Raw genomic sequence first — 27362 nt, 5'->3', positions numbered from 1 at the left:
GCTATACACACTCTCTCCTTATGGTCTGCAGCTACAATGGTTGGGCTGGCTATTTCATGGACATCCAGGGGAGATGTGGAGAGAACAGCACAAATTCTGAGTGATGAGCTCCTTCCTGCTTTTGGAAAGAAGCATTTGTTTTTCCCTCCCCCCTCCATCTCTTCCCCCCTTCTGCAACTGAAGGCACAGCCTGCTCCCCTGTGTGAATTAGGATCTCCCTTGCTGCTCCCCACATGCATCCACAGCAGAAAATAACCTGAAGAGACAAACCAGCTCACTGCTAATATCACATTCTAGTGCCCTCTTTAGGGAGCCTCAAGTGCAATCTTGCAGGCAGATTATTGAAGCCTGCCTGTGGAAAGTTTATTGGCATGGATGAGTTTTCATTCCACTGGGTGCTGAACAGTTTCAGATTATTCCTGTGTAAAGGAATGGATGAATTGGTGAGCAGCTTGTAAACTCTCACAGCTTTAGTTTTCCCCTGGCTGTTCATGAATTCAGGAAAACAGCTGCTAGATTCCTGACAAGTGATTTACATAGTTGATATAATTTAGTTCCCCTGCCAAAATACTCTTACTTCTAGTTTTCTGTTTAATTGAATCACAGAGAGAGAGAGAGTCTGAAGTGTCTATCAGCTGAAAAGGGTAGGATGAGTGTTGTAAAAACCGTTTTTCAAGACTGTTCATAATGTACCTCACTAGTCTATTAATGTGCTGAAATAGGTTTTCAAATAGTTTTTAAAACTTCTGTTAGGCCACATTTCCCCTTTTTACCTTTCAAAAAGGCCTAACACAAATGAGCTATTCTCAAAACTTAGAAGAATAAAGGCAGTTTGTTTTCAGAGTTACCTAAATTCCTCTGAAGAAAGTATTCTTTGGAGTATTCTCCTTTCTATTTTAGAATTACAGGATCACAGAAACAGTTTGGTCACCTCTAAAAATTTTTTTTTCATCTAAAAGTGCAAATTACTGGAATTGGCTCCACTTAAATCCACTCAGTATTCACTAATGGTAAACAGACCTTGACAGTTCTCTTTTCCTCTGGTGTGACACCATTCATATTCTGAGAATTCTTTCTTCTGTTGACTTCAGGGTATAAATACCTGCTATCCATAAGTAAGCATGATTTGTTGTGGGCTTTTTACCTTTCCATAGTTTTTTATTTACTTCTGATCACTTACCTCCCAAATATTTTTTCTTTCTCTTCAACATTGGGACAGAAGGTTGCAAAAAATTTGCAAGTATATGCAGCTGTATCAGGAGCATTAGATAATCTCAAATATTATCTAATCAGAAATTTCCTGATCAGAAGATTATCTGTCAGATAATCTGTCAGAAAGTTTCTGTAGTTTGGTGTGCAATGGGTTCCATCTTAAAAAACATTGTTGTGGCTATGGCAGGGAAAAACTACTCAGTACAAAGATTCCCATGCTACCCCCAAGTGTAGAATTCTTCTTAGAATTTTTTGGAATTATAGAATTATCACAGAATGATTTGGGTTGTAGGAGACCTTAGAGATTTGTTCTAATCCCCTGCCATGGGCAGGGACAAGTTCCACTAGTCCAGGTTTCTCAGAACCCCATCCAGCCTGGCCTTGAACTCTTCCACGGGTGGGATAGCCACAGCTTCTCTGGAAAATCTGTTCCAGTGCAGTAAAATATAAGATATGAACCCAATTACATCTTACCCAGGTGATGATTTGGGAATCCTCTGACAAAAAAAAAAAAAAAAAAAAAAAAAAAGTGTGTTAACAAATAAACATTTTCAGACTTTCCAGCTTCCCCACAGCAGTTTTGAAATAGTTGTTGAGAGTGGTGGGTCACTCACAATTGTGACTTTCTGCAAAACTGTGGTGTGTTCCTTTCTATGTGGAAAGTACTGGCCTCTTCTTCATGATTAACAGTTCAGCAGGGCAAATTGTTTGGTTTCATTTTTCTTTTTTAGTCTTGAATTTCTTTTTCCTTCTTGCTTAGTTTAACAATTGTCTAGGAATATATAGCAACATCACCCTATGATGAAGTTATTTTCCTGGAGGTACCGGTTGATTTGGACCAACACTACCTGCATGAAAGCTAAATGGCAGCTTTGTTTTGTCTCCCCACTCTCAGTTTTATATTGAATAGAATTAATTCAGGTAGCTGGCTAGATTCTTTGACTTTTCATAATTCCAACCTCCAGGGAAATGTAGAGAATGATTCAAAAATTACTAGATTAAAATGTAACTGGTTATTTATCCAATCACCCAAAGAAACATTTTCTTTATTTTAGGAATTACTTCAAGGAAATGGTATTTCTGGATACCCAAACCTTTAAAGTAGCAGAAATGAACTAAAGGTTGCATGAACAAACACATTTCACATACAGCCACATAAGAGAACATCTGTCAGCCTTTCTCTGTATTTGTGTCCAATAAATTATGCACACCACAGAGCTAATTCAAATGGCACCTTCCAAGCTGTAAGTTTTCCTCAATCCTTCCCAGCTATTTCTGAACTTGCAATATGTCCTCTGCTCCCCAGAGAGATCCTTTGCTTCCTACTGCTTCCTTTGTCTCTGGGGGACTCAGTGCAAAACCTATCAAGAAGGCAAGGCAAAGCATCTGTCTAGCTCAGGGAAACCATTCCCCAAAAGAAGCCTTGTCAAAGATATTCAGCAGATTTTGGTAAGTCTCAATCAAGTGAATGTTTTCAATAATATGGTCAGTGGCATTAAAAATAATTTGGTTTTCATTCTGAAGAGAAGCAGGAATGCATGTCTGTCTGTAGCAGACCTATGGAGAAGGGAAAGCAGCACAGATACAGTGGGGATGCCCTCCCCTTCACTCCCACCACCACTGCCCCTGTACCTCTTGTGTTCTTTCAGAATGAGACACTTCTTGATAGAAGTCTTGGGGCATATACCCTCAAAAGTAAACTTACTGGCATTTCTGATTTGGTAAGGAAAATCCATGGATCCAATTTCAGGTTTGTTTTTTTGTTTTATTTTTCACCTCTCAAACCAGGAGATTTCCTGCTTGGTAAGCAATACCTGCATTTCTATTTGTCTCAGAATGAGAAGCTTCTCTAAGGGATGGTAAAACTGTGTCAACCATGTCCATCTGCAAAACAAAACTTTTCACTGTGTTACTCAGATTGTTTAAGCTGCTTGTTTTTAAATAGCTATATTACTACAGGAAAACTGCAAGAAAATTGCAACAGGATTAAGCTGTCCCAACAGTAGACTTTTATTGTAATGTAATGTTTTCCATCAATAGATTAAAAAAAAAAAGAAGGATAAGAGAAGGGATTCAGCACCAATCTGAGAGTCATAAAAACCCAAGAATTCCCCTAGTTCCCTGTCAAGAGATTAAGTGTAAAGAAAGGGAAGCCAAAATAAATAGAGGCCCTTGCGCAATTAAAACAGGAGCTGGCTAAGTGAGCTGCTCTTTAAAGTACTAGTACTAATCAGTGGAGAATCAAGACCTGCAGGAATAATCTGTATAAAAACCATCACATTTTTAAACAGGCAAAGGATTCAAAGCATAAACCTAGTGTATTTCTCCCTGCCAGACTGCAACCATAACCAAAGGGGAAAAAAAAAAAGACATATTTTGGAGGAGGAAAATTAAGAATGAGAGGGGTGGAGATCAGGACAATGATTAATGTGTGTAGTTTTTAGTCCTCCTTTATTCTATAGTATGGACACCTCTGATGCAGATCTCCAAACCAAAGCATAATTTATTTGGCATGCTGTATAGAAACATGACTGCATTTGCATGTCAGTGAGAAAAATGTGACCTAACAAAAGTTATTCACAGCCCTTTGTGGTATTAAATATGGGATTGTTCTTCACCTAAATGATTCACTTGAATAAGGGGGGTGGAAGCTGTAATCAACAGGGGCTGGTCTCCAGTGTAGTACTGCCCAGCTAAAGTAAACACACCCCCAGGCAGAAGCATTAATTAAGAGATCAGAATTGAATTAAATTAACCTGTTTAAGGTGCCTAAGCTTGGAGTCAAGGCTTAGTCATTAGAAAGGAATAGGCTTCTCAGAGGAAGGGATTGCAGACCGAGTTGAACTCACCTGTCTATAAAGACAGGGAGAAAAGTTGTTGGTCAGTTTTAGTGAATAGATTTACAATATAATGACTTATTCTTTGTTTTACTTCCTCACTGGAAGAAATAGTTTCCAGAATGAGTTATATCTATCAAATCTTTCTGAGTTATGCTGCACAAATATCTCTGGAGGAGTTCCTGTGCAATCAGACGACTGAATGAATACATGAAACTCAGATCTGACTTAGTGAAACAAGTTTTCTTGACTTCCATATGCAAGAGATTTTTACCTTTCATTTCTTTGTGATTGCCTAAGTTCTGTCCTTAAAAAATAAGGTATCAAGCTCTTGGCATCATCAGAGGAAGATGAATGATGTCCACAGATAGGCTTTCCTCTGTATTCCTGTCCTACCAAAGGATGCAAAGTGACAAAACTGTATTATATCGAAAGGTTAATCCTTTCCCCTTCGGGAAGAATATGTGAGAGCTGATTAACAGGTTAGGGTCACATGTGATAAAGGAAAAGTTATAAACTCTTTGGCTGACATATCCACTGAAAGCAATGTGAAAGGTTAAAGGAAGGTTTTCTCAGCATTGGATAGACTGAAGTTTTTACATTACATTGTCATAAATAAAGCAATACAGTAGTGGTTATGACCATGCAGGAGTAGAAATATGACAATTTTTTTCTATCGGTACAATGAGGTGAGTTAGATGCATATCAAGCTTAATTCAATTGTCCAAAGGACTCACCATAAGGAGGACAAAGAGGGTAACAGGCTTGTCAAATAATAATTCAGTTGATTAATTAATTTAAAAAGAATATTTCCTCCCTTAGAGCCCCAGCAGTCATAATTATTTAACATTGGTCCAAGATCATTAATGTAAAGATGCGGCTGTTTGCCAGATGACTCATGAACTACTGAATGCTTTCCTAATAATATGCGCTTTACAGTCTCTCAACATACCTCATCACTGCCTGGGAGTGATTTTGTATTTGTATTTCATTAGTACAACAAGGAATCGTGCTGTGAGCATTGTGGCTCTTCAATGTACTCACTCAAAGGCTGGACTTGATTTTGGATGTCTTTTCCAACATTAATGATTCTATGATTTTATATGTGAAAGGAAATAAGCATGAAGTAGGCTGCTCGTTTATGGGCAGCCCTTGGGGTGAGGGATGGAGGGGACAGAGGATAGTTTCTTTTGTACATGAGCGCTGATAACACAGTAGAAAGGATGCATAAAAATGCAAGTCTTACAAGAAGGATCAGCCCCTGATTTTGTTCTCAGTGTTTAGTCTGTGGAAAACAAATATATTGGATATCTGTATTTGAAAATTTTTCCTAGCATTAAAAACACAGTGCTTTTAATTGTCAGCTCCTACCTGATACAAATTGCTTTGAGTTCCCTTGACTTTTATAGAAGAGAAATGCTGATTTACACCACCTAAGTACCCAATGAAATAAAAAATTCTTAGTTACATGCCTGTTACAGACTGCCTATGTAACTCTCTCTGGAGAAAAGTGACAGGAATCATGTTTTGTCTCTAGCTTGAAGGCTTTTGGTTCAAAAGTTCAAAGCTAAAGTATTATTGGATTACCTGTGCATTTAAGGTCACTTGTGGTAAAAAAGGAGAGCAGACAGCAAAAAATAAAAAGAAAAGAAACCTGGCATGAAGATGTAAGGCAAGATAAATGGATACAAAGAGACTAAAAAGAGAACAGGAAAAAGATGAAATAAAAACTCTAACAAACTCTTACCAACAATAGTGATAGACAAGATACCACCTCCTCTTTTCTACCCGGGGCTTAGGAGGAATCAGGGCTTCATTTTATGACATGTGAAAGTATAGCCCTAGATAACTCTTTTAAAATCGTTACCTTACAAAAATAGATATACCGTCACTGAGAACTTCATGCCATGTAAATTATTTTAGCTGTACAAAAGTAAATCCATTCACTAAAGAAACAGAAATACCACCACTGAAGTTAGTGTGTCACTTTCTTATTATAAAATGGCCATTACTTGGAAACTGTTTAAGCTGCTAAAGTGCAAAATCTTTTCTTTCATTCCTCTCCATCTCACTGGAAATAAGCCACATGCAAATAAAACCCTAAGGAAAGTGTTGTTGGAGGACACATTTTAGTCATAATTTATCATGCACACTGATCACCAACAGCAATGGACAGGAAAATCTCTCTTGTCCACATGAGATTAAGACTGACAAATCACACCATTTATCCTTGCAGCCCTCAGGACCTAAACCAAAAAGTATTTTCCCATGGATGCAGAAAAGAAAGCTTGCTTTGCCACAGGGGATCTTCCAGTAAGAAACACATCTACTGGTTTAGCCTTATCTCTACAGATCTGTAGAGATAAGCTTCTTGTCCTATACTCTTAAAGCAAGTGTTATGGTCAGATGCAGGATGTTGGGTTGCCTGAATATTTTAGCCCAGCACCAACAGTTTTACATTCTAACATCTTAAAAAGGCAAAGGGGGCAGGACATTTTTTTTAAATGCAGTATCAGAGAAAACTTAAAAATATGTTGAAATGTAGCATTAATTTTTTCTCATATAGGCCAGAATAAGGCAATTAGCAATCACAGAAAGCCAGTCAGCAGGTATGCAAAAAAGGACAAGAAACATTTACATAGGCTGTCTGTAATGTACCCACAATTTAAATGCTGAAGTGCTTCAAATACTTCAGAGCAGATAGAGACTTCAACTCACATCCATTTCCCATTTCTTTCTTCTTTCTCTTTTTGTTTTCCTGCTACTAGTGAGGGCAGAGGCCATGTTCTTGGAATACAATCTGTTTCATGTTCTTTCCCCTTTGGTGCATGGTCAAACACCTAGGATATTGACAGATAAAAAGCTAAAATGAATAATTATTCTAGAAAAGGTGTCTTAGAAGAATAGAAAGGATCCATCCTATGGCAGCTGATTATGAGACATACTACCACTTAGATACTGTAAAAAGTTTCACAATTTCATTTAAAAAAAGGAATATAATTTATAAGCACAATTAGAATCCAGAAAAAGAATGCACACTGAATTGCAACATCTTTAGAATTACATTTTATGCCAGAAAATAACACACTTTCCATTTAACTGTAATTTCAAATGCAAATACCAGTGTCCTTAGAATGAAGCAGATGTTGGGCTTTATTTCAGTAGAATGAGCAGTTGTTCATCTCTGAATCCTTGTCTTCTGGGGAAATATTTCAATGCCTTAATGAATGAAAGACAGACATTGCTGGGTTTTGCAACACATTCCCAGGTGAACCACTTTTAGCTCTGTCTTTGGAGCAATTATTGAAAAGTTGTAGACTGCTACAGTGATAATTCCATATTAGTGTCATGTTAGGGGAGGGTTTTTTGTTTTTTTTTTAAATTGTTCTGGGAGATGGTTTTGCTACACTTGACTGTAAATCATTCTGACAGTAAATAGAGGACAGGCAGATGCTTCCACACCTAAGTTGTTAGTTGCTTTGGCAAGGACCTGGAAAATAAAATCCTCTGGGGTAAAAAACCTACCTTATTAATCCGACTGTAAAGGCAACTAGAACTGGTTGGATTTAGGTACCACTGGAGAAAACAATACGTAGCTGACAGAAAATCCTACTTTCATGCAGATCTGGGCTTTGTTTTCAATTCTCCCATACCCTAAAGCACTAATATATATCTATATCTATCTATCTATATATATATATATATATATAGTGTGACCCCAACCACAGGGAAAAACTCAAGCAGGACCAGGGAGATGTCAGTGACAGGGTTTACATTAACAACAAATGAAAATATTCAGGACTTTGCATAGCATGGAGGGTCTGACATCCTGTTCTTTTTGCAATTTAGTTTGTTTTCCTCCCTAATATACATTATAATTTGTTTTCTAAATAGTATTTTGTGATATGGCATATCCTTTTCACTGTGCCAGCTGACACTTAAGCGTGAACACCGATGAGTTTTACTCGAGGCGATGTCACTAGTAGCATCCTGTGATAAACACAGCAACCAGGGGAGGTGAGTTCCATGCTGGAGATAGCTTTGCCCCCCGAGTAGCTTGGAGCAGCTGGAGCAGGTTGCAATTTCTGGAATAGAAAAGACACTGAGACAAAAAGAAACAACTGAGTCATAAGCTTTTTCAGTAAGCACATCCAAGCAGTTACTTTAAGAACTTTTCTTAGGCGTCAACAGGGATAGAGACTGCATGGACTGTGGACAAAACCACAGAAGGTTCAAAGACCATTTGAGCTCTGCAAAGGTAGACCAAGACTCTTACTCAAGAATACATGGCAACAACAGAGTAGGTTCAGAGTTCCACTTAGGGGCTAATTCTGCTTCACTGAATGGCAATGATTTTGTTGTCTTAGTTAGAGCTGTCGGTCAGTCTCTGATATTTGATTATAATAAAACTGCTTTCCCCCCTCATTTTTGAACATTTAGAAAATCAACAGAGAAATAAAAAGCTTAATTTCATCTTGCCCAAATTCTCTTCTGAAACAAACTGGCACAGCATCACTTGAACCAGTGATTCATTGTTTGTTTGAACCATTGTAGAAATTGGTTTAAAGAGATTTCATAGAAAAGTTAAAAATAAAATCATAAATAATGATGAACCCATACATAAGAAAAAATCAAGCCACCAGATTTATGCATAAGAGAAAATATACAGTAAAATTAAGTTTCAAAGCATAATATGTCATGCAAAATCCTGTTAGATTATATGAAAGGACACTTCATTCAACTGTTCTTATATAAATACCAAAAGCTGGACAAATGTAGGTTTAATTTTTTTTTTTTTAACTACAGTGTATAAATTATTTTTGGATTATATGTCAGAATCTAAAGCCAAGTAAATATTAAAGGATACAAAACAAGAAAAAATTACTTGCACCTTTTCACTTTGATTACTGATTACTCAATATGAGCACCCAGATACTTGGCAGCCATTTGGGAATGTCTCTTGCACTTCTGTAAAGTGAAAAAACACTGTCCTGATGCTGGGCACATAGGCTGAACCCTAGACTTGGAATAAATTTAGTACTAGACTACATGCTCTGGACCTAACATCAGAATCACATTGAGGCTTCAAGCATTTAAAGAAATGCATTTCCTTTGCAGGTTTACAGGTGTATTGAGTTTGCATGGCAAGGGGCCACAGAGGTGGCTTCTGTGAGAAGCTGCCAGAAGCTTTCCCCATGTCTAGCACAGCCAATTCCAGCTGACTCCAGGATGGACTCACCACTGCCCAAAGCTGAATCCAGCAGCAACAGTGGTTGTACCTCTGGGATATCATGTTTAAGAAGTGAGAAAAGAAATTTGCAAGATATCAGCAGGCAGAGAAGTGAGGATATGTGAGAAAAACAGTCCTGCAGTGCAGAAGGAGGGTGAAGAGGTGCTCCAGGAACTGGAGCAGAGATTCGCCTGGAGCCCATGGTGAAGGCAGTGGTGAGGCAGCTGTTCTACATGGAGGTGCATAATGGAGCAGAGATCCACCTGCAGCCTGTGGAGCAGGAGGATGCCTGAAGGAGGCTATGACACACTGGGAAACCACAACTGGAGCAGCTTCCTAGCAACTTCCTTTGACCCTGAAGAGAGAAAAGATCCCGTTGAAGCAGTTTTAGTGGCAGGAATTGTAACCTCAAGAGGGATCCATATTGGGGCAGCTGGTTTCTATATGACAGTATCCCATAGAAGCAACCCACACTGAAACAGTTTGGGAAAAATTGCAACTTCTGGAAAGGGCTCACATTGGAAAAGCTTGTGGAGGACTGTCTCCCATGGCAGGGAGCCCATGCTGGAGCAGGAGAACAGTGTGAGAAGTCCTCCCGCTGAAGAGGAAGGAGCTGCAGAGCCGATGTGTTATGAACGACCACAGACCCCATTCCCTGCCCCCTGGGGATCTGGTGTTGAGGAGGGAGAGAAAATTGAGAGGAATTAATTTGAGGAAGAAGGAAAGGGTAGGAGAAAGATGCTTTTAAGATTTGTTTTTATTTCCTTACTCAGATACGATAATTTAATTTAAACTAGTTCCCAAAAGTCAAGTCCGTTTTGCCCATGATAGCACCTGTTGAGAAATCTCTCCCTGCCCTTATCTCAACCCACAATCCTTTTGTTGCATTCTCTCTTGCCTGCCCAGCTGAGGAGGGGAGTAACAGAATGTTTTGCTGGACACTTGGCATCCAGCCAGGGTCAACTCAACATTAAACACTGAATGATATGCTGTTGTATCTTTCTGCAATGTGTCTTGAAGCTGTGACAATGAACAGTGACAATGAACTTACACCTATCAGGTTTGCATGCCTGGATAAACTCATGTGCTTTCCCTGCCCAGTTTATAAGCCAAAATTTTGATAGTCAACCAGTAGAAGACAGAAAATTGGCATTACTAACTCTAACGTTATGCATTTTAAAAAACTCCCAAGACCTAGGGCAAATCTTGGCTTCTGTACAAGAAAACCATTTTAAGAAACTAGTGGACAAAAGTTCTGAACTGAAAATCTACTTTTAAACTTAAATAAACAGTACTTATTCCAGCTGACCTTGACATACTGAGAAAGGAATTTTTTGTATTTTTTTCATTATTTAGCCGTAATATTATCTTTTTCTCCTTTGTGTTTTGTAGCTGGTGTTTTTTATGAGAAATCCTTCAAAATAACCATATCCTTTCTCATCACACAATGTAAATCCATGATTGACAGTCCCCATGGAAAGACAGGATTTCATGGTCAATACAATATAAACAAAATACATGAGTCAAGAATGCATTTCCATCTCATTACAGTTAGGATAAGCTTGATTGTATAGAGCAAGAACTTTGCATTCTTCATTCATTCAATAGTCCAAGTTCAGACTGGCTAGACACAGGGCCTGAGAAGAAGAATAAAATCAGAGGCCAAAATTCACTTTTACCACTCTGTGCTCTTGTTACCATCATGGTGGGAAATTATGAATATGATGCTGAGACACTTCCTTGGAAAATAAATCATTATCTCATAACCTGAAGGAAAACCCATGCAGGAATTTTCTCTGCATCTGTATTCTTGAAATTGTCTTATCATTTCCAAAGGGAATGACTTTGCTGCTCGTGCTGAGTGTGTGAACGCACACACACATGCTTGTGTCTGCATGTGCAGCGGGCATTGGATCAGGGCTACACTGAGTGTAACCTGATTTTCTCGACTGGATTGCAAAGTGGACTTCTTTTCCTCAGAAGAGAGGAAAATTGACCATGCTTCAGGCCAGACTTGCATAATGAGACAGGGTTGTGTTTCTTCCTGTTCTTCCTGTTTTTCTCTTTACTCAGTTTTGACACAATACTGTTCGGCACAATGCATGCAAAGAATTAAAAAGGAAAAAGCACTCTTCAATAAAAAACTCACAACAACCATCAAAACTGTAGTGGGTTAATGTCACTGGGGAAAATTTCCCTGTTTGCTTGTTTGCATAATTTAACCAAATAATTTTAGCACAGTGTGTGTATACTGCCATTTTACTTCCATGTGTATCCCCACATACCTCACAATTTCTTAAGCCAATACTCAATGTGTATAACAGACAAGGGCACAATCACAGCCTTAAAGACCCAACCAGCTAAGCTGTTTCACTGTGTTGTGGTAAAAGTAGTTTTAACCATCTCTTACGGAGACTTAACTGGTTTTATCCCTGCCTTTATTTTCCAGACCGATCCTACTGATGCCAGAATGATTTTTGCTTTTATATTTACTTCATATATATGTTTATAGCTCTGTAGATTATTGTTGTACAGTTACATAGTTTGTAGCTAGTTCTAGTACTTTTCTCCATCCTTTTCCCTACCCTGACAGGCAGAAAGACAGAACACATTCCTGAGGCTCCAAATGCCAGGAGACCCAAAGCCCCTATCCTATCTTGATTCTTCTTGGGAGCCAAGGTTGAAACCAGCTCTTCAAGTCACATTTTCATAAACAAAGTTTAGCTCCTATCTAAAGGGGGGCTACCAGGAGAGGTGGAACCAAAAGGGGGCATTACTTCATCATTTGTGCTTCTAATTAATGATTTTTGTCAGTTATGTTAATTTGCTAAACTTATAAAACTGTATTCACCCATGTGGGTGTTGGTATTTTAGGCATTTTCCATATCTGTTCCTGGAGGCCTCCAATAAAGACCAGCCTTTATATTACCTCCTATACTAATTTTGTCTCAAAAGAGTGTTGTTTTATTTCAAGGTCTTTAAGGTATCACTGCAGCTGACACCTGCCCTGTTTCATAATTTCAGATAAGGCATGTGACTTACCTTTCCTTGGCAGTCCATCCAGTACCTCCTGCTCTACCCGGTAATTACATGAGATATGGATACCTGCATTTCCATACAGAGTTGTTCCTGTATTTTATAGCATGATAAGTTCTTTAAGGAATCATGTATCAGATCAAAAACTGCTGTACTTATGTCATCAAATAACCTTTTTTCCAATCCAAGTTCTAATTTTAAGACTTTCACACCTTCTATCACCATAACCCCACTTTCAACTTTTTGCCTCTAAATTTTAATAAGTTTTAGAGATAGACCTGAAGATTCCCCATCTTCTTTGAGGTATCAAAGTACTCTTTGGGAGTACTTGATATCTCTCATGCTTTTCATAAAATTCCCTAGCCCTCCATTATTCCTCATAATGATCTATTTTTGTGACCTGACATCATAGTTTGAAATCACTTTTTTCCATGGTGGTGTTAAACTTCATTTGAATAATATATTCACTCTGAAGACCCATATATAATTCACTTCTTTCTCTTCCCCACAGTGGTGATGGCCAGGTTTTTTTGTGGTTTTTGGTTATTTATTTTTTGTGTCTGCATAAATGTTACACTGCACTCTCCATCATCATCATCCTTGGACTTGCAGATATATCCACCCCATATTTCTGGATCTGAGTCCTCACAAGGAACTGCCTCTTGGGCTTCCCAGACCTGCTCCCATGCTTCTGTTTCTTTTGCTGAGGTAGCCTTTCATCTCAGCCTGCCAGGCTTTCCAAGGCTTAGTGCACTCTGTGGCTGCCTGTGAACGCATCCAGTTTTCTTTCTAGGCAGCTACACATCTCTTTGGCTGCCAAGTTTCATCCTCCCCTTTATAATTACTTCACTCCCCTCACAGAGTGCAGCCAGGAGTTGTCATATAAATGGCTACACAAAGCACAAACAGTGAGTTTTCTCATAGTGTTAGTGTTAGCTAATTCATAATGCAATTTAACCCCGTTATACCATATGAGTCCTAACAGATCCTTGTCCCAGGGACAGAGATTATGATTTTCACAGTTACTTTAGTTTTTCTTGGGGCTGGGTCCAGCAGGAAGTCACTGTTGACCCCTTATTCCCTCCTGCCTTGCTCTTCTACTCTGTGCTATTCTGCTAACACACCAAAAGTACCATTAATGAAATAATGCACATCTCATTTTCTTAAAAATTACTGACCCAGAAGCCAGCAAGTACTTAAGCTCATGACCCAAGCCTTTATTTTTCCTGATGAATTTAATAGATTTCCTATGCTGTTCAACAGAATTTTGGCACAGGGAAAAACCTGCACAGTTCCTATAGTTTAACCAAATTTGTTTATTGGTTTAATAACTGCAGTGAAAGCATTTTAATTTTTTACAAGTTGTACGTGGTAGATGCTCCATTCTGGAAACATCAGGTTGGACATGGCTTTAACCAGCCTTGGTTAGAAGATGTCCCTGCTCATTGCAGGGGCCTTGGACTAGATGAGCTTTAAAGGTCCCTTCCAGCCCAACCCAATCTATGATTCTTTGATAATTAACTGGAATTCAGTGAATTATGAAATGCTAATAAACACCTACAGCTCCTGGAACACCTTTCTAGCATCAATCACAAGAAGCTCTAATCCCACCCACACACAGGTGCTTGCACTGCCGTGGGCACATGGCCCATCTGCTCCCACCCTCCCCCACTGCAGCTGTGCTGGCAGGTTCTCATCCTTCCTTTGGGGAGGATGGGTTGCCCCATTTTTCCCCTTTCTCCCATGGCTGTTGGGGGCTCTCTGGTCCTATGTGTGACCCTGAAGCTCCACACAGTCTGGATGGTGAGACAGTTCCCATGACCCCAAGCAACTTGGGGCTGGGGGGAGTCCCACATGCTGCCCGTGCTGCCAGCCAGGCATGACATTCATAGCAAGGTTCCTTCATCAAGGGTCTGCCACCATTCCAGGGTTTCTCAACCTCCACTACTGCTTTTCATTCCTCTTTATTTCTTTTTAAGGTAATTCCACTTTTGTTTCAAAATTCCTTCTAATGCCCTGCAACTACCTCTGTGATGACATTGACCCCAAATAATCATGAATATGTATGTGTGTAGTAACAGACCTAAGTCTTTTCTCTACCATGCACCTGATATTTCTTTTTGAGACAAGTATAAAACTGATTTTGCTTCTCTGATCCCAAAAAGCATAAATTATTGGTGCTCATCGGGTCGCTCAGTAAAGGAGTTTCCATTCTGCATATCAAAACAATTTTCCATACCATTATCAAGAACTTGTCCCTGATGTTTAGTAATCATAGCTCCCAATAGCTCCTTCAATAGCCACAGGTTAAAGCATTTATTTTTTTTTTCCTTTCCCGTTGATGGCAAGTGATCCACTCTTTTAACAGCCTAGAAAAATTGGGCCAAATATTGAATATCCCCCTTGGCTGCAATTCCTAATAAAATATTAAGCCCAAAATGATAGGCAATTTGGCTGGAGAAAAAGTAGAAAAAAAGCAAAGTTGCCAGCTGCCATTCTGACAAGCAACAATTTCTCTGTGCCTGGACATTGGCTTATTTCTCCTGGTTGGGGCAATCATTTTTGTTTTCTCCAATTATTTATGTCTGTTTATGCTGCCATAGCATCTGTTCAATTATTATATTTAGGAATCTAACTTGAAATAACATGGCAAATTCCATACTTGTACTGGCTACACCTGAAGAGCCAGAATAAAATGCACTTTGAAAGATACAGAGAACAGTATTTATCCATTTTTTTCAAAATTTCCCCTTTGTTCCTCTGGTAGCAAACTGAGGTACCTGGGTGTAAAACATGAGTGCTCTCTCTCTCTCTCTCTCTCTCTCAAATATTAATTTGGTATAATATTAATATTGTAAGTAGGGAGACATGTAAGATAGACACTTTTTTGTTTGAATAGTTTATTAAAGTTTCAGGCAAAGTTATAGGAAAAAATCTAATGCCACTTTGAAAGCTGATAATAACGATAGCATTAAAAGCTGCCGTCACTTGGACTTAAAATTTCCTAAGGAAGGTGTTTTATGGGTTTTTTTGCTCCTGAAAAGATACACCAATACAGAACATTGTGATTATGGGAAGGTATTGTCTCTTAAGAGATGTTTGATGTCCTACTCCTCTTAGACTATTTAGTTGTCCTTTCTGCACCTTCTCTTACCCTGTGCAATACGTGAGACAGGGTACCTTGAGGGTGTATACAGCGGCAAAATGATGGCCTCTCCCATGTTTTTCCTTATGCTGTCCTAAACATATCCCTAATTTTTCTGGCCTATTTTTACACAATATGCCGAGACAACCCCAGGAGTCTGAGCTGTAACCAGTAGGAGTGAGTTCAGCTGCAGGTAAGCAGAGTTCAGATTATTTTCCCTTTGCCTTACATTTGGCTACACTGAAGCTCATCTGCTACTTCTTTACTGATGGAATCAAGCTTTACTGAAGAGGGATTTCCTGCAGCCCTTTAGAAGGACTTTGAGAGATCTCTGCATCCTCTCAGATTTTGAGACTTCATTGTTGGTTTATTTTCCAGGTCCATGATGGTGTTTCAGTAATGGTGATTCAATAAATCCACTTCCAGCACTGATTCTTAAAGAATTCCACTGTTGATCCTTCATCACTCTGAAGTTGGTCTTTAAGACCTACAGTTTGCTTCCCACCTATTAATAAACTTCAGTCAATAAAATATTTTTTCTTCCAGTCTCATGGAGATTTCTTTTTCCTTAATAAAAAATATGTTCAAAAGCTTTTTGAGAAGACAAATATACTAAGTGCATCAGACTACCTTGTGTCTCCATGCTCACTGATGTCTTCCAGGACACTGCCTGTGTGTGAGGGCTGCTAAATTGCTGGGGGAGAGAAGGAGAAGGGAAGAAACCAGGGCCCTGACAGCACGCTCCTGGGACTCCTGAAGGTCAGCCAGGCAGAATTTCTCTCTACCTAAGACTTGTGGCCTCTTTCCTAACATACTGTTCTTATCTATGATCTTAGTTCCTGGGGATAAACTGGCTCTTACTATCAGTGTTGGAAATCAGCCTCATTTGTAAACGCATGTCTTCTGGATATCGTGTGTAATACTTGACTTTCAAATTGCTCACAAAATAAAATGTCATTTTGGATTCAGCCTGCTCTAATGTGCCTTTATCACTATAACAAGCAATACATATTTTCCCTAAATACAGGAAAAAAACCACAATCCCTTGGGCACTTTCTAGAGACAGTATGACATGTCTAGGAGACAGCTTCTCCAGCTGTGCTTGAAGTTTGGTCTTTTTTTCCTCCCTGCTTTTTTTCTGCTAATGATTATTAGCATTTTGATTATGCCAGGATTATCTTTCTTAAATTTATGTCTGTTTTAAATATTGTGGAGAGAAGTGGTTTTGGTCACACTCAGTCTGAAGTCACTTTCTACTGGGTTTTATCATTCACCTCAGTTTATAGCAAAGGTTTATGCCTCATGATCAGGTGAAATAACTAACTTCTGCTACCCAGAATCTCACATGCTGGGTAAGGAACCCAGATTTAGAATCAAAGACTGGTTTATTTTGAAAGGGACATTGAAGATCACCTCATTCTAACCCCTCTGCAATGGGCAAGTACACCTTTCACCAGACCAGGTTGCTCAAAGCCCTGTAGAACCTGGCCTTTTTTTTTTTCTTGTGGTGAGGCTTTGCAAAATGGAAGTTTACAAATTCTGAACATGGACAGTCCTGATGACTTGCTACCTCCACCTTTGAAAGGTCTGTTTGCAATGCATCTGACCCACAAAGTGCTCCAGCCCCATGAAAACATCATGCTTACAGCTTTGTAATATTCTGTTGCTGTTAGTTATAAAATCTCTCTGGATTAAGGCTGACTCCTCTGAACCTGGAAGCTCATTTTGCATTCTTCCCCAGATATATCTCTGAGTATATCACAAAACCAAGAAGTGATGTTAGAGGCTCAGATATAAAGCAAAGTTATTAGAAATTTGTGAGGATCAGCTGAAAACAATGAAAATATATGTAGCATATTAGCAACTAAACAGGCCATGCTTTCTGGACCAGATTCCTTTGCTGTCAGCTGTTAAATAGTTCCTGTGACTCTCTGAACTCTGCCACGACACTGTACCTGGCTGGGTTGTTGTGGGGTTTCACCCCCGGATTGGGATGACCCCGAAAGATGGAAAAGTCCCTCCTCCAACCCGTGCCTTCGAAGAAAGACTCAGTAGTCTTCTGTTGTCTGTTCTCAAGGTTGTTTATTGTTGGTTATCTACAAGATTCTTCTCCTGAACTGCTGTGGCCTGTTCAGCAGCTCAGACAAAGGCACTCTGCCCTCTCAGGGGGCTGGTGCCATCTTTTATATCATATATTACGTACTACATGTTTATACTTTTTCCCCAATGCCTACTATCTATATTGAATAGTGACTTTCTACTCTAAACCAATCTGTGAGTGCCAACACCACCAAAGACATGGAGGCTAAGAAGGAGAAAGAAAGAGGACAGGGCACACCCAAATCCCTCCATCTTAGAATCCCCTGACCCCCATGTACAAAACCTGGACCCCTGCGTACAAGGCTAAAAATCCCCCTATACAGCACTCAGAAATCCTACCCTTTACTTGTGACTACTTCTACTACAATATCTAAACTTTTGTGACTTCTTGTTCTTCCTGCAAAGTTGGTAAACTGTTCCATGGGTCAGATTCAAAACCACAGGGGTCTCTGGCTGCATGCCAGGGTCTCAGATGCTTTTGACCTGGGTCTGGAACGTCCGAGAATGTCTGTGGGACATTCTGAGTTCCGACAGGTTGTTGCATTTCTTTAAATAATATCATACCAAAGTATATATTTGGGCAGAAAAATTCCATTTGTGTCTCTCTTTCTTGTACTGGTGAGATCTTTTTAAAGGCTTGAGTGGCAGACATGAGAGGGATGACTGTCATTTTTATCCTTCAAATGCTTCTGTCATGGTTTCAATAAAAAAGTCCAGTGTTTCCTGCCAATATATGATCTGCAGCTGTGCAGCCTTGCACACCAAACACCAGGCTCCTTACTCATACCTGTTAGATCAGGTCAAAATCCATTTAGTGTGTTTGCAGCAAGATTTTTTTACTTCTGTTTTCCCACACTGAGGAATATAGATTCTGATCTGTTTAGAACATACCACAGTATGTTTGCTTGCATGGGAAAATGAAATGGGTTTTAATCAATAATTTTATTTTACAGCTTTTCCCCTTTTGGACAATCAAAGTCTACACAAAACATGTCTTGCAACTTTTTTCTTATTTTAATTTCCAACTTTCTTGACACATTCACAAAATCTTTCATTTCCAAGCACATTTATAGTTCATTTGCAACTACAAAGTTCTGTTTTTATACATCATAAAGAAAATCTTATTGCAAAAATACCTGAGGCAGCTAAAGCAATGTAGTGATACATCTTAGTAACTCACACATTCATTCTTCTTCTGCAGTAAAGCTGATGGGCAGGGGAGTTCAATTGCTCTACTAGATCTCAGGGATGGAGCATGTGAAGATACAAAACTACAAAGTGAATGGAGCAAAATCTGTTTTGGGGAGAAAAGCAACAAGTTTCAGTTAGCATCAAATACCACAGACATTCACAGGCACAAATGTACATGCCATAGAATGCAGAACTATTTTGGTTATTTTTCTTTTTAGACTGAAAATGCTATTACCCATCCCTAGTTCAGTGTCTGTTTTATTGACTGTATTCTTTCTGGGCAGGCATTTTATAGGTTTTAAACAGCAAAGGCAAAGTATTGCCCTCAGGAAAATCTTCTCCTGAAGCAAAAAAATCTATTATTCTGACTTTTGAGAACACTGAGTGAGCAAAAGCAAGCAACAATAAAGGACTACAGTGACAGAAAGTCTCATGAAAAAAATAAGGTTTTTTTCCTAGATGGAACTATATCATGGCTTGCCTAGTGCTACTTTAACCAGAAATAGGTAATTAGAAGTGAAATACATGCGAAGATTGGACTGTAGAGGGATGTTTAACTTGTAACTTCCTAACGTGCACATGGAGTGGGTTATTCTGTGACCCTGAGCAATGTCACATAATTCCCAGGCTAGATTATCTTTCCGTATAACTGAAATAAAAATTTATGCAGTGAATTGCTGTAACTGCTCTTCTTCTATCACTGAGAATTTGATGTACTATTTTACATGGAAATCTGAAAATCTGGCAGTGAGGCACAAGGGTCTTTAAAAATGTCTGGAGTTAAAAATAAGAAAGGATCTTTTCAAATGAGCATTTATCTCATAATGCGTTGTCAGTCTTGGGGAAAAAAGTCCGACCCTGCTCTCATACACTAAACCAGCTCACAGGCCATATTACTACTACTTTGATGGAATATATGCAACTTGCTGACACTAGCCTCTGTCATGGGATTGTGTTTTTATGTGAATGACGTATACCTGAAAATTTATCCAGCAAAACAGATTTTAAAAAATGCCACCCAAACAAAAAAACAAACAAACCAAAAACAAAGTACCAAAAAAACCCAAAAAGGAAGACTTTTCTTCAAATCCAATTGCGACTTACCAAGAGATGTTTACACACATTTTGTAGAAGTATCTCTCAAAAGGGATGTGGTAGACATTCTGGTGATGCACAGTGAATTTTTCCTTGAAAATGTACCAGAAGAATGGGAATAATTTGCAAAGGGGACAAGGGACAGACTAAGCATCAAAACTGACCATGAAAGGTAATTTTGCTCAGCACCTGATTACAGTGTATAAACAAGACCTGAAATTCTGATGTACTATTAGGCTCACCTGTAGTTCATGGAAATCAGTGTGGATCTGTCCATCAGCTAAGAGTGAACTGGATCACATTACATGTGCTTTTGTCTGTGCCATACATCTGTTGAGAATAAATCCAATGGAAAGTTGAGCTTTAGCATGCACTAGCCACCATATTTTCAAACACATGTGTATACTTGCACACAGATTATTTAGCAGATAGAGTCTGACAGGTTTTTACAGTGAGAACTCTCAGGGCTGTAAGAGACCCTTCAAGATTTTAGTGGAATAGAAGCCAAGAGCCCTTAACTGGAAGCCCTGGAGCAGGTTGCATTAGGTGTTTGGCTAGTAACTGCTAAAAAACTAGTAAATGCTTAGAAATTGAGTCAAAGTTTTCTGCCTTCCTTCTTGGAAAGCTCCTGCCTCTGTCATCATTGTCCTGAAACAAGGGGAGATTTGTTGGTTTGCAGTCATCCATCATCATTCAGATTCCCTATCCAAACACTCCAGCTTACGCTTGACCTATTTTCTTCTCCCAAGGTGAAGCACAGAAATATGCTCCTCTTGCTTTATAGACTATGCTATTTTCTTACTGTTTCATCAAATTTCTCAGAGCTACAATTCAGGTGAGGAAGAAAAAGATATATTTTAAAATATCTCTGAAATATGTGAAGAATCATAAAATGTTTTTTTTCAAATAGCTGATATTTGTGCCAAGAAAGCAAGAATTTGGGGTCAAACTATTTTTTCTTCAGAGTCTAATGGGTTAACTTGTACCTTCAGATAAAGTATTCACTTCTAAGATAGGGTCTAACTAGTAACTGCAGCATGCAGCTGACTAGCTGTTTGATATGTGATGTTTATTCAGAAAAATTCTGATTATTTGTCTTGGTTCTTTCTCAGCGTTCATAAGAAAGACTTAAAAAACAGTCTCTATTCATCTCTCATGTATGAGACACATTTCTGAATAAAGGCAAGAACATTTCTAGAAGCAGAAATAGCTAGCAGCTTTGATCTCCTTTAAAACCACTGAAGGTAATTTATCTCAAGTTGTACCAACATGGATAATCTTCCTGGCATTAAATATGCTCCAGCTGAGATTCTTCTTACGTCTTTAATGGATGCCAGTAAGTCTTTAGTAGCTAACAACTTAGTCCCAATGTAACACAGAAAGAAGACCAAGTAGCTCAGTAGTGGTCATACAGTTTGTAATGGTGCAGCATGGTGGAAATAACTTAAGTTGTGAACCTCAGTTAAGGAACAGAACCACCAGCAGCTCTGCCATACTGCCTTGCATTTATGCATGTAGGAGGAGAAAAGAAGTAAATATTTCATAGGATGGCAACATTTCTAAGTACCCGTCAAGCTCTTGTTTATTTTAAAGACTGCTGCCTTTACAAGCCATTTTCATTCCTTTTTAAGCCATTTCTTCCAAATGGACTAGCAAATGGGATGTTATTCCACAGTCATCTGTTGCAGTAAGATCACTTGCAGGAACAAACACTGAATAAGGCTAGCAGAAATTGGCCAGTGAGGCGTTACACCTCAAAGTGTAAAACTTTGCAGGATCCCCTTTGAGCGCTTTGACCTTGCTGCTTCAGAAGTCTGCTCCATAGATTCAAGTGTCATTGCATTATCTGTAAAGGTCTGTACAATAATTTTGGAGAAGAATAAGGAAATTAGTCTCATAGTAATATAATTATCACTGTATTTGTGTTTTTGTGCCTTTGTTGCTCACCACTGTTGCATCTAAACCCTTAAATGCATTTGTCATCGCAACCCCTTTGTATTACTTATATTTCACTTCTAGTGAACCACTAGGCAAATTAATGTACTGCAAAATTAAAGTGTTGCATCCTGAAAAATCCTAATGGAAAGCACATTATGAGATAAAAGACCACAGAGAACCTCCAGACACTTCCCTTGATAAGCTGACATAAGGCCAGGGTTTCAGCCCCTATACATGGTGAGAGTTTTCCTGTTACTCTTCCTTGCCAGCAGACTTAAAAAAGGAGGGAGCAGGCAGCAGGCACTGGCTCTGCCTTTCCTCTCTTTGTGGGTCTTCCCAGGCAGTAAGGCTTGTTAAGCCCACAAAACCCATGTATGGGGCTCTCCAGACCCAGACAACTCTGTGTGGGACAAAACTGGGAAGGGTTAAGACAGAAGGGCATTCAAATACTTCCAAAGGCATTCAAGAGCTGCACAGCAGTAGAGCTCAACTCCTCTGCCCAAGATGTTGGGCATTCAGATTGTTACAGATAGGTATTGACAAAATAAAAGAGGAAGGAAAGGAAATTATGACCTTTGGAGATCAGTGGACTTAAGCACCTCACAAAGAACCCTAGTCCTGACTGACTAGAAGCACAGATATGTAATATATAATTTTTGAATTTTGAAATAAAGGCACACCACCCAGTGTGGGGTCAGGGACATCATATGACAGCTTACAGATTGGTGTCTCTAAACCCCTCCAGGACTGGAAACAGCAGAAGTAATTCTGGAAAAAAAAATTAATCTCTATAACAACAAAAATGAATACTTTGCATGTTCAGACAAGTCCTCGCAAAACAAACCTAGCAGTGAACTCCATAGGATATTGTACAATGAAAACCAATTTCCTGTATGACTTCTGCTTTTTGAAACTGCTCATCTGTTTGTGTGACATTTCCTGCTGCTTCCAAGTGCACTGAAGTTACAGTCTTCCCATGCTCTTTCTCAACTTTTTCTTCAGCAGTTCTAAATCAAAGAAACTAGCCACAAAAACCTCTCAGAATGAATTACTGTGCAAAACCAGAACACCTCTTGGAAAAATCATTTCAGTACATGTGAATTAACAATAGAGTGTGTGAGTCCTTGCTGCCTAGCTCTGTAGAGAGCCTCACTATCACAAATGATTCTATCTGATGACTGAAAAGAAGAAAAATTCTTGAACAATCAAGACTACCCTCTGTTTTTGCTGCAAGACTCCTGTCAGCTCTTTAGTTACTCTGCAGCTGGAGTATCTGGATTTGTTATTTCTTCCTATTCAGTGATTCTTTCTGATTTTCTGTTGATGACATATTCTCCTTCAAATATTTCTCTAAATTATGTTTTGTACAATTTCTCTGCCTTAACACCCAGATAGGTGTGTGTCCGTTTCTTCAAATGCCTGGGAAGGAAAACAGATAACATTCTGAGACAGACTCTTATGCTTTCTCAATGTTTCTCTGCCTTCCCTCCCCCACCCCCATACTCAATCTAAAACACTGCACCTAAAATCAAAATTTATCTCTCTTTAAGGAAAGACGATGCTGGTTTCTTATTAAAATTTGACACATGGCTACCAAATTCATTAGTACTCTGACTTTTGATTCTTTTTAGCTCTTAATATTGTATGTGTGAGTTTCACAAAGCTACATCCATGTGAAATAATCCACAGAAAAATGTGACCTAATTTTGGAGAAGTTCCACACTGAGCTTATCTAGTAATTAGAAGTGACTGATCGTTACTTGAAAAGCATACTAGATTCCTATTGTAACACTTGATAAAAAAAATCCGAGTAGCTGGTTGAATAACGAAAGAAATGTTAACTAGCACATCTAGTGAGGAGCAATGGAATTTTTCTCCAAATGCATTATTCAAGAAGCAATTTTTCAGTCAGTATTAGAGGTGATATTGGGCAAAGTACAGAATAAAATATTGTTCATTTTTAAGGTGTATTTTGGTATATTTGCTGTTTAGCAAATTTGTCATTCTGCTGTGTATTTGAAAAGTTTTGTGAACACAGCCTGAGGCTGTCAAACTTTGTTCTTTTGGAGCTGATAATTTTTCATCCAGTCTGAAGATGGTTTATAATTCAAAAAATTGCCAAGATATTACAGTTTCAAAAAGGTTATTTGCACACAAGCTGCAGAAATACTGCGTGTTTTGCTTGTTTCTAGAAACACTTTCAATATCAGGTAAGAAAAAAACCAACCATGAATGTTTTGTGTTCATCCTAGTGTAAAATGTCAGAGAAAAGTCAAGAAGTGCAAGGTGCTCCCCTAACACATTCTGACATTAAAAATTTTTGATTTTATGAATATGTGCCCTATAGCTTATAGATTTTTTTTCCATTTCTTTGGTTTCTTGTACTTAGTCTTTTCTCTTATTCAGCACTCATCCGTGGGAAGCAGATTGCATTTCCAGTCAATTTTGGCAGATGTTTTCATCAGAAAACTTGATTCTTGGAAGTTCTGGCATTTATCTGGTGGTTGCTTAAGAGCACTATGTCAGACCCCCTGAAGACCAGAGACTGAACATCCATTCTAAATGCTGATAATCAGCATATTCCTGATTTAGTTGCTGGCAAAGCCAAGTCTGAGCTTCTCAGCTGACAGTGACATTTTTCTGTTCAAGAACCTGACAACCACAAGATGTACGACATGCTGACCTCAAAGAAGGGATAGAGTTTAGATGGAAAAGGACTGCACAGATTCATGTCACTTTGACCATGTTTTGGGGCACAGGGAAATGGAGGGCAAAGGAGCACCAGCTAGGATAGCCCTAGCAGTTACCAATGACCTAATTATTCCTTCTATAACATTTTGGAAATGATAGCCATAGTGTCACTGAGCATCCTAAACTTCAATATATTTAGGCAGTGGGAGAGCAGATGCCTTTATTCCCACAGTTACACATTCCCATATCAAGAACCAGTGCTGTTCAGTGTTGAGGCTGAAATACTTGATTTGCAAGTAATGCCTTTCTTTTGTGATACTACTCTGCCTTTGACAGCTACTAACCAGCATGGATAGTTTTGATCTTCTTCACGGAATCTATAAACCTCTCCTACGTACCGTTGTACTCCTGGCAGCCTTTGTTCCCTGATACATTATATCAGCTTTCTTGAGATCACTGTTGCATCAAACCTCAGCTTGTACTAGAAAACCTAAAAGAGTGCCCTTTGAAAACATAATCAAAGTGATTAACTGTATACAAGTGACAGAAGAAGACATGAACATTAAAAATAAGTGCTCAGCACGTAACACACTTCATCTTCTCTCCGACAAATTATTTAACATGGTTGACTGAGTATTCACCAGTTTGAGTCAGCTCCTGCAATTTCCCTCTACCAACTTCCATCTCGTTCACATTAAAACAGTGATACTGGACAGAGGATTTTTCTGCAAGGTCTGAGGTTTCTTGCAAGGCAGAGGTATCACTTGGGACTTTTGGACTGTTACAGGAAGCATCCTTTAGATGTCCAGGAATCCATGTATCATTGTTTCCAGCACTCCTGGTCTCCCCTTCGTCATTTTGCTGAACTACCTCTTTAATAAATGCAAATTGAGAGGATTTAAGAGATGAGGCCTATTTGTTCTAGTCGGCTAAACATATTTCGTTTCAAAATATCCCTTCTTCTTCAAACATGGGTCAAAATCTTGAGGCTGAAATACAATACAGCCGAACACAAACTGTTCTGTGGTTTTAACACACACAACCAGAATAGAATTAGAAATGTCAGAGATTATACATATCAAGGGGACACTTTTATGGCCAGTATTATCATTTACTATAATATATTATATATTTATTATTATATCATAATCTGAATAATGCAACAATGCAATGATTATGTAATAATACAGTAATAATGGTATAATAAATGAATTGCCAGAATTGCAACTGGTTGATTTGAAAACAGGATAAACAGCAGGTTATACATAATATACACTCAGATTTCATGCAAACATAAATTGAATTGTAAGTTTTGATCAATTCATGATATACCACATCTGGCTTTGCCTCATGTGACCAGTTAAAAAGAACAAACCAGTTCCTTGTTGATCCCACAAAACAAATCATGAGCTATAAACACGTCAGCCTTAAATTTGCAGTTAGGTGGTACCATTTTGATTTTGCTGATGCTCAGTAAGTCTGTACTTTACATAAATAAAACCAAATCAGAGATTATTTACAATGTTCTGACACACTACAATATCTAATGTGAAAATACACTGATTCTCAGTACACTTCCTTGCATATAAATATAAACATTATTACAACCATCAAAATACATGAAAAATTTTCTATTCATCTTTCTTTCATCAATCCAGTCCATCATTTAATTCCGAATATCAAATGTTTACCACAATTTTTGGTTCTCTGACCCTAGAGTGTTATCAACAGCGGTACTTGTTGCTATAAACCAAGTTCAGTCCAGCAATACTTAATGGTTTTTTTTTTAAATGTCAGCTTCTTCTGCCATGTTAAGGAATAAAAGTTTCATACTTAAAATAAACACTTCAGGTGCTTCTGGTTTCAAAGAAGAAAAGTGTAAAATGAAAACTAAATGAGTATATGAGTTTGTATAAGAAAGTCATACCTTTTTTTTAATACTCCCTTATGGGATTTGAATGCTATGCTTAATTTAAGCCACGCATGTTTTCCTAGTAACACCATATTCTAATTAAATTTGTGCGTATTTAACAGAGTTTTATGAATTCCATTTTTTTTACACAAGAACATATGCTTGTTTCAGTATAACCATTTTGTTTCATTATTCCAGTGTGTTTGGTCATTAAAAAATTAAAAATTAATTTTTATTAGAGTATCTGAAACATCAGCATGCTTGCTTTCCTTTCCCTTCACTTGATCTTCTAAATAACCTTGTATCACCACTATTTGAAGTAGATTATTAAGAAGGATAAGACTGGATGCTTGCCTTGAAAATTGACTCCAGCTGCTTTCCTGTTGTAATAACTTTTGTTTTCTCTTTATGGTTGCTTGTTCAAACAAAACAAAAAAAATGTTCAAATTCTTTCATTAGTAATTCCACTGCCACAGGCTGGGGAAAAAAATGTTTTATACTTCTATGGTAAATTCTTTATAGCAGCAATCTTCAGGTATTGTACACAAATATGAAACTTTAAAAATGTAAAATTGTTTGGGGAATTGAAGACAACAGCATCCAAGAAGAATAAGATTACTGCATTTCTGACCTCTTCTACTGTCTGGTGGCATTACAATGGCCAGGAATATTCTGATATTTGAGGTGTGTGAAGTTTCATTCCTGTGTCCATACAACATGGAAACAAAAAAATAGCCAAAGCAAGGCAAGACTTCACGTGCAGCTGCTCACTAGGTAAAATACCTGAGTGCCATAGACCCTACAGCTCTTTCCTGTCCAGTTACAGATTGTAAATTCTTCTCCTTCTTTCTTTGTGACTCCAAAAGCAGCTGAATAGCACCTGGGTGCATCAATCCTCTGAAGCAAGCACAGGAGAGTTGAGAGAGATCCTTGAAGGGTCAAACATGCTGCTGCCACTTCTGGAACATGCACGCT

This window comes from Motacilla alba, chromosome 2, assembly GCF_015832195.1.
Source record: "Motacilla alba alba isolate MOTALB_02 chromosome 2, Motacilla_alba_V1.0_pri, whole genome shotgun sequence".
Lineage (NCBI taxonomy): Eukaryota > Metazoa > Chordata > Aves > Passeriformes > Motacillidae > Motacilla > Motacilla alba.
The sequence above is the reverse complement of the archived record's forward strand: the minus strand, read 5'-3'. Positions refer to the sequence as shown.